The sequence below is a fragment of the Sycon ciliatum genome, chromosome 3, assembly GCF_964019385.1.
Source record: "Sycon ciliatum chromosome 3, ocSycCili1.1, whole genome shotgun sequence".
In the NCBI taxonomy this organism is placed as follows: domain Eukaryota; kingdom Metazoa; phylum Porifera; class Calcarea; order Leucosolenida; family Sycettidae; genus Sycon; species Sycon ciliatum.
Window position 1 is genome coordinate 28,150,021 of NC_088645.1, and position 14,215 is coordinate 28,164,235.

The window sequence follows — 14,215 nt, forward strand, 5'->3', positions numbered from 1 at the left end:
TGCTATCGGCCTACATGCGATTCCCGGGCTGGTCGACAGGCGGCTCAGCCAGCCTGCTAGTGGAATCTCGGCCTTGCACACAAATCCACACAAAATGTTACGGCACTGAATGCATTCCCCCGATACACTTCACTCATTCTCTTGATGGTACCGTACTCTTGATGGTACGGGACAGGTACGGGATAGCGCCAGGCATGTCGATGGCACAAACAAACAAAAATATTGTGGCCAGCTGTCTTTGCTGGTACGGTACAGTACGGGACAGATACGGGATAGCGCCAGGCGTGACACAAACAAACAAACAAACAAACAAACACCAAATTAAAGCTGTGTGGACCCTGGCTAGCGCCAGACGTTACTGAAGTAACGTCTTCTACATAGCTACGGGAACTAGCATTACCCGCACATGCCTTGTGAGCTCCCGTAATAATTTCGAGTCGAGCAACAAGGACGTGCTGTGTTCCTGAAAGTTTGACGAATTGAACGCGCTCCCGACGTGATCCAGCTGTTCTGATGTACGGTGCACGTGTGCCACTCATGAATCCATGCAACAAGGTTCCAGACACTTTGTCCATATTTTCCCTGTATTCACCCTATACACACACACACAACAGAGGCGAAAAGCTGTAGAGCTATAACTTTGTGTTTCTTGCATTTTCTGCGATCACCAGACAGCAGCATTTTACTATTGAATCCTCTACGAGCAGGTCTAGATATTTGGTGCTAGTGTGCAAGTTATTGCGCGTATGTGTGAAGTGTAGGCATGGTGATGTGAATAGAGGCGATAACGGTGCGCTGTTACCACCATCAGAGGCATGAGTTGTTTTCTCAACATGGCGCCACCTGTGTACCAGGTTTGGCAACGTGGGGCTTTCCCTCTCCCTCTTCCCGCCTGTTATGTTCCAGGGTAATGTAGCTATCGCCCTTGATGACTCTGTAACACTGCCCTTCTTTGTCTTTATAGTGGAAATCAAAACAGGCAAAATGCCTACTTTATAACATTGGACCCGCTGTGAATAATAATATGTATTTAAAGGATATTGTGGATAAGTAGAGATAGGAGAAAAAGAGAAAGAAAAAACGGAAGGTTGGTTGTAACGAACAGATTGATATAAAACCAGTGAGCTTAGGAAAGCCTATGTCGCTGATATATATGTATACCGCAAGGCTTGAGATTTGAAATCCGAATACCTATTTGAGAATGTTGTTGCTGGTGTCAATCTACCCTGGTATCGCCTCTATTCTCACCTACTAGTATGTCTGTTAACTCTCACAAACGAAACAATAGAACTATCTCAATGCCTCGTCTACACTTCATACATACCTGCTTATTTTCACATAAGCACCAGATAAGCACCAGATATAAAGACCTGCTCGCGCACAAATCAGCTGGTGTGACCACATGACATGCACCTGTTACTTGTTAGCCTTTCTGTCAACTTATGCACGCACGTACATTGTATCTGTACACCAAAACGAGACTGTTAACTACCGGTGTGAAAAGTTCACTGAAAACGAAACAATAGAACTATCTCAATGCCTCGTCTACACTTCATACATACCTGCTTATTTTCACATAAGCACCAGATAAGCACCAGATATAAAGACCTGCTCGCGCACAAATCAGCTGGTGTGACCACATGACATGCACCTGTTACTTGTTAGCCTTTCTGTCAACTTATGCACGCACGTACATTGTATCTGTACACCAAAACGAGACTGTTAACTACCGGTGTGATGCACTTTAGACGCCCTAGCGGAGAAGTCGCCTATGACCACTGTTTGTCTGGCCCTGCTTGCCCTGCTTCCCAGTATTACTACTAGCGTGTGTGTGTGTGTGTGTGTGTGTGTGTATTGTAAGGATTTGAAGTCGTCCAGAAAACGTTGCATCACACACAGCGATATGCCTTGATTCTCTTGACGTCTCGTCCTGGGGGAAAACCCACTATTATCTTGAAATTCATTCAGTACCCGTAATCTACAGACAAATAGTGAGTTTACTAGGGTGGACACACCCATTCCCAGAGCAGGAGTGAGCTCCCGAAAAAACTGCGAGTCGAGCAACAAGGAGGTGCTGTGTTCCTGAAAGTTTGAGGATTAATTGGACGCGCTCCCAACGTGCTCCGAGCCATCTGTTCTCATGTACGGTGCACGAGTGCCACACGTGTGCCACAGTGAGCAGGTTGCGTGTTTGCCAACACGGCTCTGGAACGAATGAGGTTACAGCTCGCCCTCTGACTCTGAGTCTTCCATCGATTCATCGTCAGCAGCCAGATGAATCGAGTTCACCAAGACTTCACGGAGTGTCTAGACTTCTCCCAGCGACGTTCTTTCGGGAGCCGGGATGATGGCTTCAACATCATCCGAAAGTAGCATGGAACAAGGCTTCATTTTCGTACATTTCCGTGTCGTATTAATCAAGACCCCGTTTGACCATACCGTAAAGTCCGGAGCAAACGCCCACTTCGCAGCAAACGCCCACCCCAGCGGGTCCATACTATTTTCGTCTTTTTCAGGTCAATATAGTTCTAAACAACTGGCATGAAGGTCGAATGCGTACGAGAACGACTGTAATGCCTACAAACTGCCTATGTCCTACCAGGAGGCTGTGCAAAAGCGATTGTCATTATCTTCCTGCAAAGAAATAACTTCTGTCGAGATTTCCTTTTATTCAGTAAATGTGGTAGTTCGTTCTCCATGTGGTACGAGTAATGCCGCATAAATTTGTGCAGTGCCACGATGTCGCGCTGTCAGGAGCAATAATTGTTCTGATGAAGCGTCAGTCAACGGCTTGACTGGTCCCATTATTGCAGTTGCAAGTCGAACAGGGTATGTAACAGAAGCTACACCTACAACGTCGCTGCTAACTTGTTGAAAACTCCGAAGTGCCCAAGAAAAACATTTGCCTTTCGGCGCTGTGTGATCTCGAAATGATGGCTTGAAACACCGTCAGAAGTGCATTTGGTTCCTTCAATACTCTGTTCTTCGGTACCTTGTTATTCGGAAGAAAACCCGTTCGGATTTGCGAAATAAAACAACCATCATTATAAAATCACTACGAGCTAGCTAGCTCGTGGCTATAGCGCTAGTGCCCAAAGAGATTTTGAAACCAGGAAAGTGGACATAGTTTACCGTAGCAAAGTGCTCTTCCCGCTACGGTGTGAGATGCACTTTCGTACAGTAGGGGTGACAGTGCATGGGGTCAGTGTGTACAGGCCAGCAGATCTTGCAAAAATGGGGTGGGCGTTTGCTCCGGACTTTACGGTAGTAGCCTCCGCTGGTGCCTGTCTCGTAGAACTATCCACGAAACATATAAACTTAAATAAAGGGGAAGAGTGTCGCCGAAGTCCCACCAACATCTTCGAAACATATAAATATATGAATAAAAAATGATAATAAATAAACTAGCAGAAGTAGGCAATTTGAAGGCTGGACATTGGCTAAAAGTGGGTTTACCTCTACCTGTTTGGCGTTCTCCTTTCGTATTACGTACATGTAGACCTGACCATCTACGCAGCTCTGCTGTCCGATCCAAGTTCACCACGCGCAGGTCCACTGGACACTGGAACGTCAGAGACCAGGACACGGGCTTGATTCATAATTATTGTGTATTTGTGCAGGCGTTGAGGACACGGGCTTGACATCGTTGTTGACTACGAAATTCCAGAGAGTAGAGATTGAGTCTTTACTTGGCGACAGGTTTGTGGAACTTACATTTCAATTGTCGCCAACTACATACGCTATTCTAAGCGACTTCCAATCATCGCAGACAAAATCTGTCTCCAAAGTAGGGATATCAGCGAACGCACTGCGCAGCCCATCTGCGCAGGTCAGCCTGGCCCAACTACGCACGGCCGACAAGAAAACACATGAACACTTTCCTTTTTTGCAGAATAAATCGTGCCAAGAAGATGCAGGGAATGGCTGAAAACTAGGCTCAGGAATAGTAGCACCCAGAGACTCTCAAAGAAATTCATGGTCCATCGCTTCTGACAATCGCAGCGAAGACATCCAGTCCGTGCGCCAGTTCAGAAAAAGTCGTCTAAAAGTTGCACTTTTATTTTCCAGATTTGCCAGATTTCGCAGTTTTCTCAAGATATCACGAGACGAATACTCAATGGCGTCACCTTTTTCGTCCTTTGGTTTACGTCTCCCGTGAGTTCTTCGTCTCAGATTGTTGTCGAAATCCAACCTAATAGTTGTTCTCTGCCCTAAGTTTTGTCCGTGGCGATAACAAATAACGAGAAGTTGAGTTCTCGCTCGTCGCTTGCGTGTTCGTTATGTCGCTGATATTTTGGTTGAACATGCTATAATTTTGCGCCGTTGGTTTGTACAAGGGCTTCGCTATTTCCTGCTTATTTATTCAGAAAGAGATATTAGCCAACAGTGCATCCTCCAATTTTGGCTTGTGCAAAATATCCGACAGCGGTGATACCAACCGTTTTGTAAACACTGTATTTTTGACACATTTTGACACACACATGTCTTCAATTGGTGAACTTAGGAACGACCGACAGAATCGTTCAAGGGGTCCTAGTATTCTGCGATGTACCAGCCAGATCATTGTATCCGTCGACCACGAATTTATAAACAACACGAACCTCAACAGGTTGCTGGAGCTCCAAACACAAACCCTTACAGATCAATGCATGTGCCTATACTTGTATGTACAACAGCAACAATATCAAGCCAAATACAGTACTGAGGTGGGAAAGAAACATAAATATGCAGATAGGATGACACTCTAAACACAGCACCTGAGACAATGCAGAATTGAAGTGAAAAAATGGCATCTGCGGATGGCCGAATAAGGTGCTACTGTTTTTACAGCACAACCGCCATGCCACAAGCTACAAACAATAAAGTACACATGCCCGTACGTTCATGCACGGTGGACGCATAGAGCAAAGAATATGCTTACCCGCACACCCGTACATGAAAAAAAGAAAAATGATGGCACCTATGTACAGGGGATGGCCCACGCCTGGTATAAAGTAATTACGTAAAAGAGAAAAAAAGTAGTACAGTGAAATCGATAACAATAGTTCAGTTCCCACACAATACCGCTCCTGAGCCGGATCAAACCACAATCCTAGCCTCGGCAACCGCCAGTGCGGCAGAAGCAGAGACAAGGCGGTGCACACCCGTACATACATGCACACGGGATCTGCCATGTGTTCATGCGGTTTTATCACATGGCACGTGATTGTTGCCCGTACTCCAGCGAATCAGCACCTTTCGCGCCGCGGGCAATAATATGCGATATTGCCCGCAAAAAAAATAGTTTAATTGCCCGCAAAAAAATAGTTTATTTCAGTGATCGCGTGACTACGCGTATACGACGACTCTGTAGACTGTACGACTCGACGACGAGTCGCAGTGTAGCATTGAGACGAAGATGGAATTTTTTTGGAGATGGAATTCTTTTTGGAGATGGACGTCCCGGCAATGGATATGGCCTCGGTTGTCTGCCGTGTGGTGCTTGCAGGGATCATTTTGTTCAGTCATGTTGGCAGCGTGACCGTCCGTAAGCTTGTGGATAAGATTCAGTTCTGCTCGATGTGCTACTATACTGTGATCACAAACAAGTATTTGAAATAACACAAATTCCAATCAGCATCGTGCGTTTTCAGATCCTCGCAAAGTCACTGCCTGTGTGTGGTCTTCCTGTGCCACGCAAAACTCTTACCAGGCTCATCTGTCCTCTGCCTTCACCTTTGCTTGAACAACAAACACATCAATTCAGGAATGTTTTGCAATGAAAAAATACAGCCATCTGGAGCTGAAAAAAAGAAGAAGAATTGTCCTCACACACACCAGGCCAGGGAGTCGTCAAATACTTTGGCAACTAACTTCCTGATACACATGTAAACATGAAGAAACTCTTTGTGGTAGCACTCTTAAATTTTCAATTGAAATTATGATTCTGCTGTGTTTTATTGTGGTTGCCATGTCTATTGCTATGACGATACCGTGTCGGCACTTATTTTTTTCTGTCTCCGTCTTTCACTGTTTCAGTAGTGTATACTCTTTGATGGCCTGTAGCAGACTTTTTGTTAGGGTGTAGGAGAAATATCTTCATTTTTCCTGTTTTGATAATGATAGCACATCAATATACATTGTAGTCATAATGTGTTGGCATTTGGGCTAGTTTCAACAGCAGCCCAATGGTCTGCTCTGTGGGCCATGTGATAAATTTGTTATCGCATGGTTGCTGCGGGCCTTATGGCATATTATTGCCATAAGGCCCTCGCAACCATGCGATACCATATACTTAAACAGACGCACACACGTCTGCATGACTGCTTGTACATGAAAACGCCCACATACATGTACATGTAGGTGCACGAACGTACACACCCATACCCGACCACACGCACGCACATGCACTAAACTATGGGAGCATGTGTACACGAAGCGTCCCACGATTGCATTCATAAGTTTACACAAGCCAGCCAGGAAATGAATGCATACTTGTAGTGGGGTGGTAGCTGCTACAACAAATGGAGTATTGGCTAAATATTGCAATAAGGACAGTGTTATGACAGTCATGCAAACCAGGGAGTCGTATTGTACGACTCCCTGATGCAAATGTTCTGCTGTTATCAACGGCGTGGATGCCTCTCATGCTAAGTCCAAGATACATGTACATGATTGTACTCTTATTTGAAACATACTTGGAGCAGCTTGTATCCTATCGTAGGCATCACGAGTCAAGGCAGCAGCCATCAATCTGTAAGATTCACTGATATTGAGGATTCGAACCAGGGTGGTGTACTGATGAAACTTGCAAGAACACCTTGTTGAGCTGGATCTTCCCCACCGGCACAGCCACCTCGTGACTCTACTATTCGTGGTCTCTGCTCTCCGGCCCCGGTGTCTTCATTTCATTGGTAGGGTTGTGTTTGACGAAAAACCAATTTGACTGCCTTCCAGCAGATGGCTTTCAAATGTAAGCAAATACCATACATCACTTCAAGCTAGGACCAATGCTATTGATTGTACATTGTTCACAATCGCTGCAATCGCTGCCATTTCTCATAAATACTATTGTCATGCAGTATAGTTACGAAACACACCGCCAGGATGCCACAATACAATGATGGCAACATTTTGTCACCAAACATGCAATTATTGCGAAAAAATAAATATTTCCATAATTTCGTGCCGTTGGTTTGTACACAATTTCAGGGCTAAAATAACCTTTCTCTGTCATGGCGATATCTTTGACGAGTTGAATTCACCTAGTGTCCCTTGTGCAAAAATATTCCGTCGTGGTGCTGCCAGCTGCAATGTTATGGCAACCCGGAATAGGGTGAAAATCGAAAACTATAAATTCCTCGCCTCCCGTCCATCCAACTGCGCTGGTTGCATAAAGTACGATGTTTAGAAGACGAGTGGCATCCGACAAACGACTGGCAACATATTTCTTGAAGAAGGAAGCCCTCATTTCACCGACTGGCCTCGAGGTAGGCAATAAATCGGCCAACAATTTACTCACCGGCGTCGTCATCTTTCCCTGCATAACGTCTCCATGTAGTGGTAGTATAGTAGTAGAATTTATTATTTTGATAGGGAAGGCCCTACAGACGTTGCCGTCTTGTTACAGGGAACCCTAAGTGCTCTTTACGGAGCGAAACAAAAACGGATAGATGCTCAACCTGACGACACGAGACAGGCAGAGAATTCCACCTATCAGCGCCAAGGAAAGAAATAGAGAACATGCCATATCTAATGGTAGCAGCGGGCAAAGAAAGTGAAGAGAATGATTGCGCCTCTTGGTGCAAGTAGCAGCCGACTGGAGGGTGAACATTAAGGAAAGAAGAGGAATTGTAAGCTGATGAATACAGCTGAAAACAAAAATAGAAAGCCTCAAGTTGAGACGAGATTCGAGGGAGTATAACTTAGCGTGCCGCAAAACAAAGACAGTCGGGGTACGGCGAGGGAGACCAAAAACCTGTTTCATGCTCATATGACTTAAAGTAACAAGGCGAGAGTATAAAGATGGTGTAAGACAGTGAGCATACGAGTTGCTGGCGTATTCAATAGTGGATTGGATGAGGGATAAATAAAATATTCGCTTAGTTGTGTGGTCTACTTTACGGCGGCAGCGGCGGAATGCTCCTATCTTCTTATAAACAGATGTACATACATGGTTGACTTGATCCTCAAAGGTGAGGTGTTGGTCAATAATGAGGCCAAGATAACGCGCTGTGGCAGAAGGTCGAATATCGACACCACCGCATGCAATGGTAAGATCCGGCGGAAGAGGCAGAGCCTTCTTCCGAAGCACCATGAACTTCGTTTTCTGGGCATTCAAGATGAGACCAATGCTTCCAAGGTACGTATTTAGTCTGTTCAACTCACTTGTCAACTTGTGCTGAAGTTCTCCAGTAGACTGACAGTGTATATAAAAGGCGATATCGTCAGCATACTGTTGGGACTCTGCGTGGCGAAGTACTCCAGGGACATGTCGCACGTACAAAGAGAATAACAGAGGCCCTAGCACCGACCCTTGCGGAACGCCTCATGTACAATGTGTCTCGTCTCCTCTGTTATTTCCAATTTTCACCTGTTGTCGTCAACCCTGGAGATAGCTGGAGAACCACTGTAGTGCTACTCCGCTTATGCCAATAGCTTTAAGCTCGTTAAGAAGTAGTTCATGGCGTACCCGATCGAAGGCCTTGCTCATGTCCATGAGTATAACCCCGCGATACTCGCCCTTGTCCACACTCATCATCCAGCGGTTTACTGCGAGAGTTAACGCATCCTCACAGGAGTGCCCTCTGCGGTAGGCGAATTGCTCGTCTGGGAGAATACGAAGCTCAGCGTGATCTTGAAGGAACCTAATCATTTGCCGATGTACTACCTTCTCAAGGATCTTAGAAACAATCGGCAAAAGTGAAAGGGGGGGATAATTCGACGCTTCAGATTTGTCCCCTGACTTGTGGACAGGACACACTGTAGCCAATTTGTAGACGTCTGGCACCATTCCAGTGCTTAAGGACTCGTTAATGATCTGCGCTATGGGACCTGCAGCGGCAGGCTCACAGAGGCGTAGGAGCAGAGGAGGAATGTCATCCGATCCAGCTGCCTTGGCACAGTTCAAATGCTTCAACAGGTCGCTTATCTCCAGAGCTGAAACGGCACGAAATTCTTTAAAAGAAGGGGCGTCTGCGTCAGCTGTTGTCGACATGTCAGGTATTAGGTTGCTCAAGGGTGGGCAAGGATTAGGATCAGTGACAATGGACGCAAATATGGCACTCAGATCGCCTAACGTAGCTTTTGGTTGTTCACGGACAAAGTTGCGCCCTGTGAGCGAGTTTAGAAGCGCCCACTGTTGCCTTGGCTTATTCTTCGCATCTCGAAACTCCCTGTTGTAATACTCTCGTCTCAGCTTTCTATTTAACAGTGTGCCTTCCCTCCTTGTTGCCCTGTACTGTTGTTTCACAGATTCATTTCCGGGATGTTTCAAAACCTTCGCGTGGAGGTGCTTGCGCCTTTCTAACAACCTTCGGAGTTGATCGCTTACCCAAGGCTGTGGTTTAGGCTTAGCCCTAGCACTGATGGTAATTTGTTTCACAGGCGACTTTTCGTTCAGAACTCTTTTGCATAGAATAGAGAAGCTAGTTGCCATTGTGTTAACGTCTGGTGAGCCATCTGGGGGTACTCTGCGGAAGGCGGAATCAGTGAGTGCATCAAGCATGGAATCGGTGCATTCGTCTGCAGGCAGTTTCCACAATGGCGGCTTCCGTAACTGCCGCACAACTCTCGTAGGTTTAGTCATAGGCAAGACAGTCTTTACTAAGACCAGTTGATGGTCAGTAATGCCGTGCAGGGCTATGGCATGACATGCGGAAGTTTTGAGGTCGTCAGAGCATAGCGCTATATCGAGACAGGTACCCGAGGGCAGCCTGGTCGGTTGGGTCACGACATTCCGCACACAAAATTCTGGGCAGTGTTGACGTAGGTGTCCGTATTGTGGTGATGTGTTCTTTAGGACATCAACCTTAAAATCTGCTAGAATGATGGTCTTGTCATTCCGCGCTATGACGTGGTCTACAGCGGAGGAGAAGGTCTCCCAAAATGCGACAGGCTGTCCTGGTGGTCTGTAAGCGGTACCAACAGTGATCAGTTGGTCTCGTTTTGCATGTGGCACATTGATTTCAGCGAAGAGCACCTCAGGACGTACTAATGCCGTGGTAATTGACGATGGGAGTTGAATTAATCTTGCGTCCAAGTGACTTTGGATGTAGAGTGCAACACCACCGCCATGCCGATTACGGTCATTGCGAAAGACGGAGTACTGTGGAATGTGGATGGCTGCGTCAGTGATGGAGTCATCTAGCCATGTCTCATTGACGGATAGAACGTGTATGTTATGGTCATGTAATATTTTGTGAACATCATGCACTTTGTTTCGTATACTAGAAATGTTGATATGAGCAATATTCAATTCGTAATCTTGTATAGGACTAGGACATGTGACATCAACAGAAGGGTTCCCACGTGCATCCTATTGCAGAATGCGAGCAATTTCATCCGTGCTCATAGGACGGCCTTTACTCAGGATAACGTCCCGAGCGAGGTAGGGTGCAGGGGAATTTCTTCTCTCGGAGGGCCTTACACTTTGGAATCAACTCACGACGTCTGGCCTGCTCTTGTGGTGTCAGATCGTGGTTGACAAAAACATCACGTGCGCCATATTTAGCAGCACGTTTCCATTCATTAACACTCGCTTTCCCTTCTCTGTGAGCTTGACTTTTACTAGTCTTGGGCCAGCACGGGCGTTCCCAGTTGCCTCACCCCGCTTCTTTGGTGTAATGCGCTCTGCGCTGAGGACATAACCAGCATCGAGACCTGGAACGAGACCCTGTACAATGGACTGGAGGTGTTCCCCGTCAGCCTCCACTAGGCATCGGAGAACCGCGTTGTTGCTGCGGTCCGGCTTCGCCAACTCCTCTGCCATGACGTCACGCATGACATGAACTTGCTGTGTGCGCGAAGAGGTCGTTTCCTGAACCAATCTAGCGAGGTCAACCTTATTTGGCAAATTATCTACCACGTCACTGAGTTTGGCAGAGAGGCCGTCAACCTGGCGCCGAAGGTCGACAACAATGGCGGATTTCCCGCCATTGTCGACATCAGAATTGGCTTTATCACCTGCAGCCTTGCATTTGTTGACATCAGTCTGCAGCTTCTCACTCTGTTTTTGCAGTTGCAATATCTGTCTCTCTACGACTCTAGCTTCGTCATGCGGTTTTCGAGAGGAGCTAGGAGATCTGAAAGTGCAATTCTCATAACCCCCCGAAATTCCTCTCTGAACGAGTCGAGAAGCTGCAGCACACGCGACACAGGCAATGAGCTGTCGTCAATGCTATCACTTACGTGACGCGCTGTTTCATGATGTGCAAACTTTCAGAGAAATCGACGGGGGAGAACGTGGTGATTCGATTTTGACAGCATGTTACCAGGCGAGGACGCATAGTGCTCCTGGCTACAACCATAGCCCAGTTGGCAGAGGCCCAATCGGATCGGAGATTATTTTTTCGATCTCCACAAAAATAATTAACCCAACACACACGGTTTAGGCGATAGAGTCTACGGACTCGTACTCGTGACCTGGGCACCGCAAACCCAGCTCAACGGAGACCGCACACTCACCTCACCGCGCACCATATCCAAAACAAGCGGTATGGACAACGCCCCGGTCAAATACTGACCCCAACGGCGGGGATGCAACGCACAATCGCGAAAGAAGCAAGTCCGCAAGTACGACTCGCATTTGTCGAAACGACGAGGACGACAAACACTCCGGAGTACCACGCGCGCCATCATCACCGCACGCAGATCTACGCGCGATCCCCGCGCGCGACCTACGACACCACGCAAGATCGACGTCTCCAGAGCACAACTCGCGACGACAACAAGAAGCCTTCACGTCGTGTCCGGCTACACTCCACATATCTTCCTCAGCCTGCGTTCACCTTCCACGTCGACGACCATCTTACCAGCTCCTCGGACAACCTGGAGAGATCTCACGATAAGTCCAAAGTCAACACGCGTCTCTTTTAGAGACCCACCAATGACACTTCTTTCCTCCTTAGACACACCAATAACCGCTGTCTGTGTGTTTTATAGCTCCGTTCACCTGACAGAAGACTCAGCCCACGCCACGAGGAACGTGAAACAACACTAACCCATTCATCAATAATTAATAATAGTAAACAATTTCTCGTTTCAACAAAGGATTAATACCGGAGAGCCCACCCCCCTGGGGAGGCACAATTAATTAACTACGAGTGAACCGAAGACGGTCCAGCGCAACAGCCGAGGTAAGCAATGCTGACTCCGACATTTGACCCCTAAAACCGGCGTACCTCGCCTGAAAAACATCCTGGGCGCTGCACTGAACTTATGTCCCATGTTACCAATTGCAATATTCCACAAATCGTTCACAACTGAAAAGTACCCTGACGCTGATTAACGAAATATGACTCTGTTTTATATGTGGAATCAACAACGAGAACAACACTAAGAAAAACGACAACAACAACAACAACTACAACAACAACTACTACAACAACATCAACGTACATCAACACCAACGTGCAGACGGGGTGTTCCGACGTGGTGTAGGCCTACCCATGGCCTCGTCGGAACATCACTAACCTCGTAGGCAGCGAGCACCTTCTCACAACAGTCGTCATGGTGATGACTATGACTGTTACAGCTGACGAGCTGAGAGAAGGATGCCATGGGCAGAAGTTGGAAAAGACAAAAAAAGAACAAACGAACAAAAGAAAAAAGAAAGATAACCTACAAATTACAGAGGAAGACAAGAAAATAACAACATCACATTCCAGACGTGATCCCTGCAGCGGCAGCAACGCGACAACGTTAACAATACTGCGGCGGCAACACGACGACTTCTACAACACAAAAAAAGAAATTTTCTAAATCCTAACAACCCCTGGAGTAACGAGGGTCCGGACCTGGGTTTCCAAATACGGTTCAAATGGTCGCAAGACCGGGACTCTGCCAACCGGGTTATGGTTGTAGTCAGGAGCACTCTGCGTCCTCGCCTTGTAATATGCTGTCAAAATCGAAAAACATGTTAAACTACCAAGCAAGGCTTCTGCAAATGAGAACGTGGTGAGTACGTGAGTTCTCCGTGTCGCGTATGATTTGAATGGTCGCGGGGATCCGGGACAGAAGAACAGTAATTTTACGACTCCCAGCGGTGCAAACAGACCGCGGCCATGTTTTCTCTGTCGGCGCCACCGCGATCACATTCAAAAAATCGATGACGCAATGCATGCGCAGAGTGTAGGCCTGCGCCTTGCGTTCACTGACCTCCCTAAAGTCCCTATCCAAAGCCGGCCATGACCGCCCAACCGCTCGCGGGTCCATTTTTATAGAACAACCTGCCATCCGACGTGTGTGGTATTACCACTGATCACCCAGCACCACGAGTTCAAGCATGCCTGCCTCCCCTTTTGTCTTGATAGCACCGACTACTGAACTCTACGTGTACCCTTGAACGTTTGCGGTACTCCACAGTACCAGTCGTGCGTCGTGTGCTATCTGACGCCTCCCCTGATTTTTGTTTATAACTTTATTCATTGACTGGGCGTTCTTTGCTTTGCTCTATCATAAAAGTAGTATTAGGCTATTTTCTACACTAGTTTATTGTTTCCATTCGCGTCCACGTATCTGGGCGATACCGCACGTTTGGTTCGGCGAATTCAAATAAAAATACACCTACCTACCTATAAGTATAAGGGAAATAGTTGTGTTGATGACAGTTCCACTTTAAGGCTTTAACAGAAGTTGAGGTTCGAAGGTCGGAAGGTCAACCTCCGCCGCTTACCGAAAATGTCGTCATTCGAGCACAATGAGCTGCTTGTGGACGCGAAAAGAGAGATTGCTATTTGCCAGTACCTGAGTGATGAGCACGTGCCGGGTCAGAAATTTGGAGACTGCCTAATCATGCGCATATCGGAGCCTGTGAGGCCGAGGCCGAGGGCTAGGGTCAAGCCAAGGTCACATCATAGCCGTTTCCATGGATTTTTCAAATTTTGAAAACGCAGCTTCGGCAGTGTCGGTGAAAGGAGTCGGTTGCCTTCGCGCAAGACTGCCGTTATAAACGGTTGGATATTGAGAAGATGCCAGCAGAAACAGAATACAATGTAATGCTTTGGTCGTTTGGAGG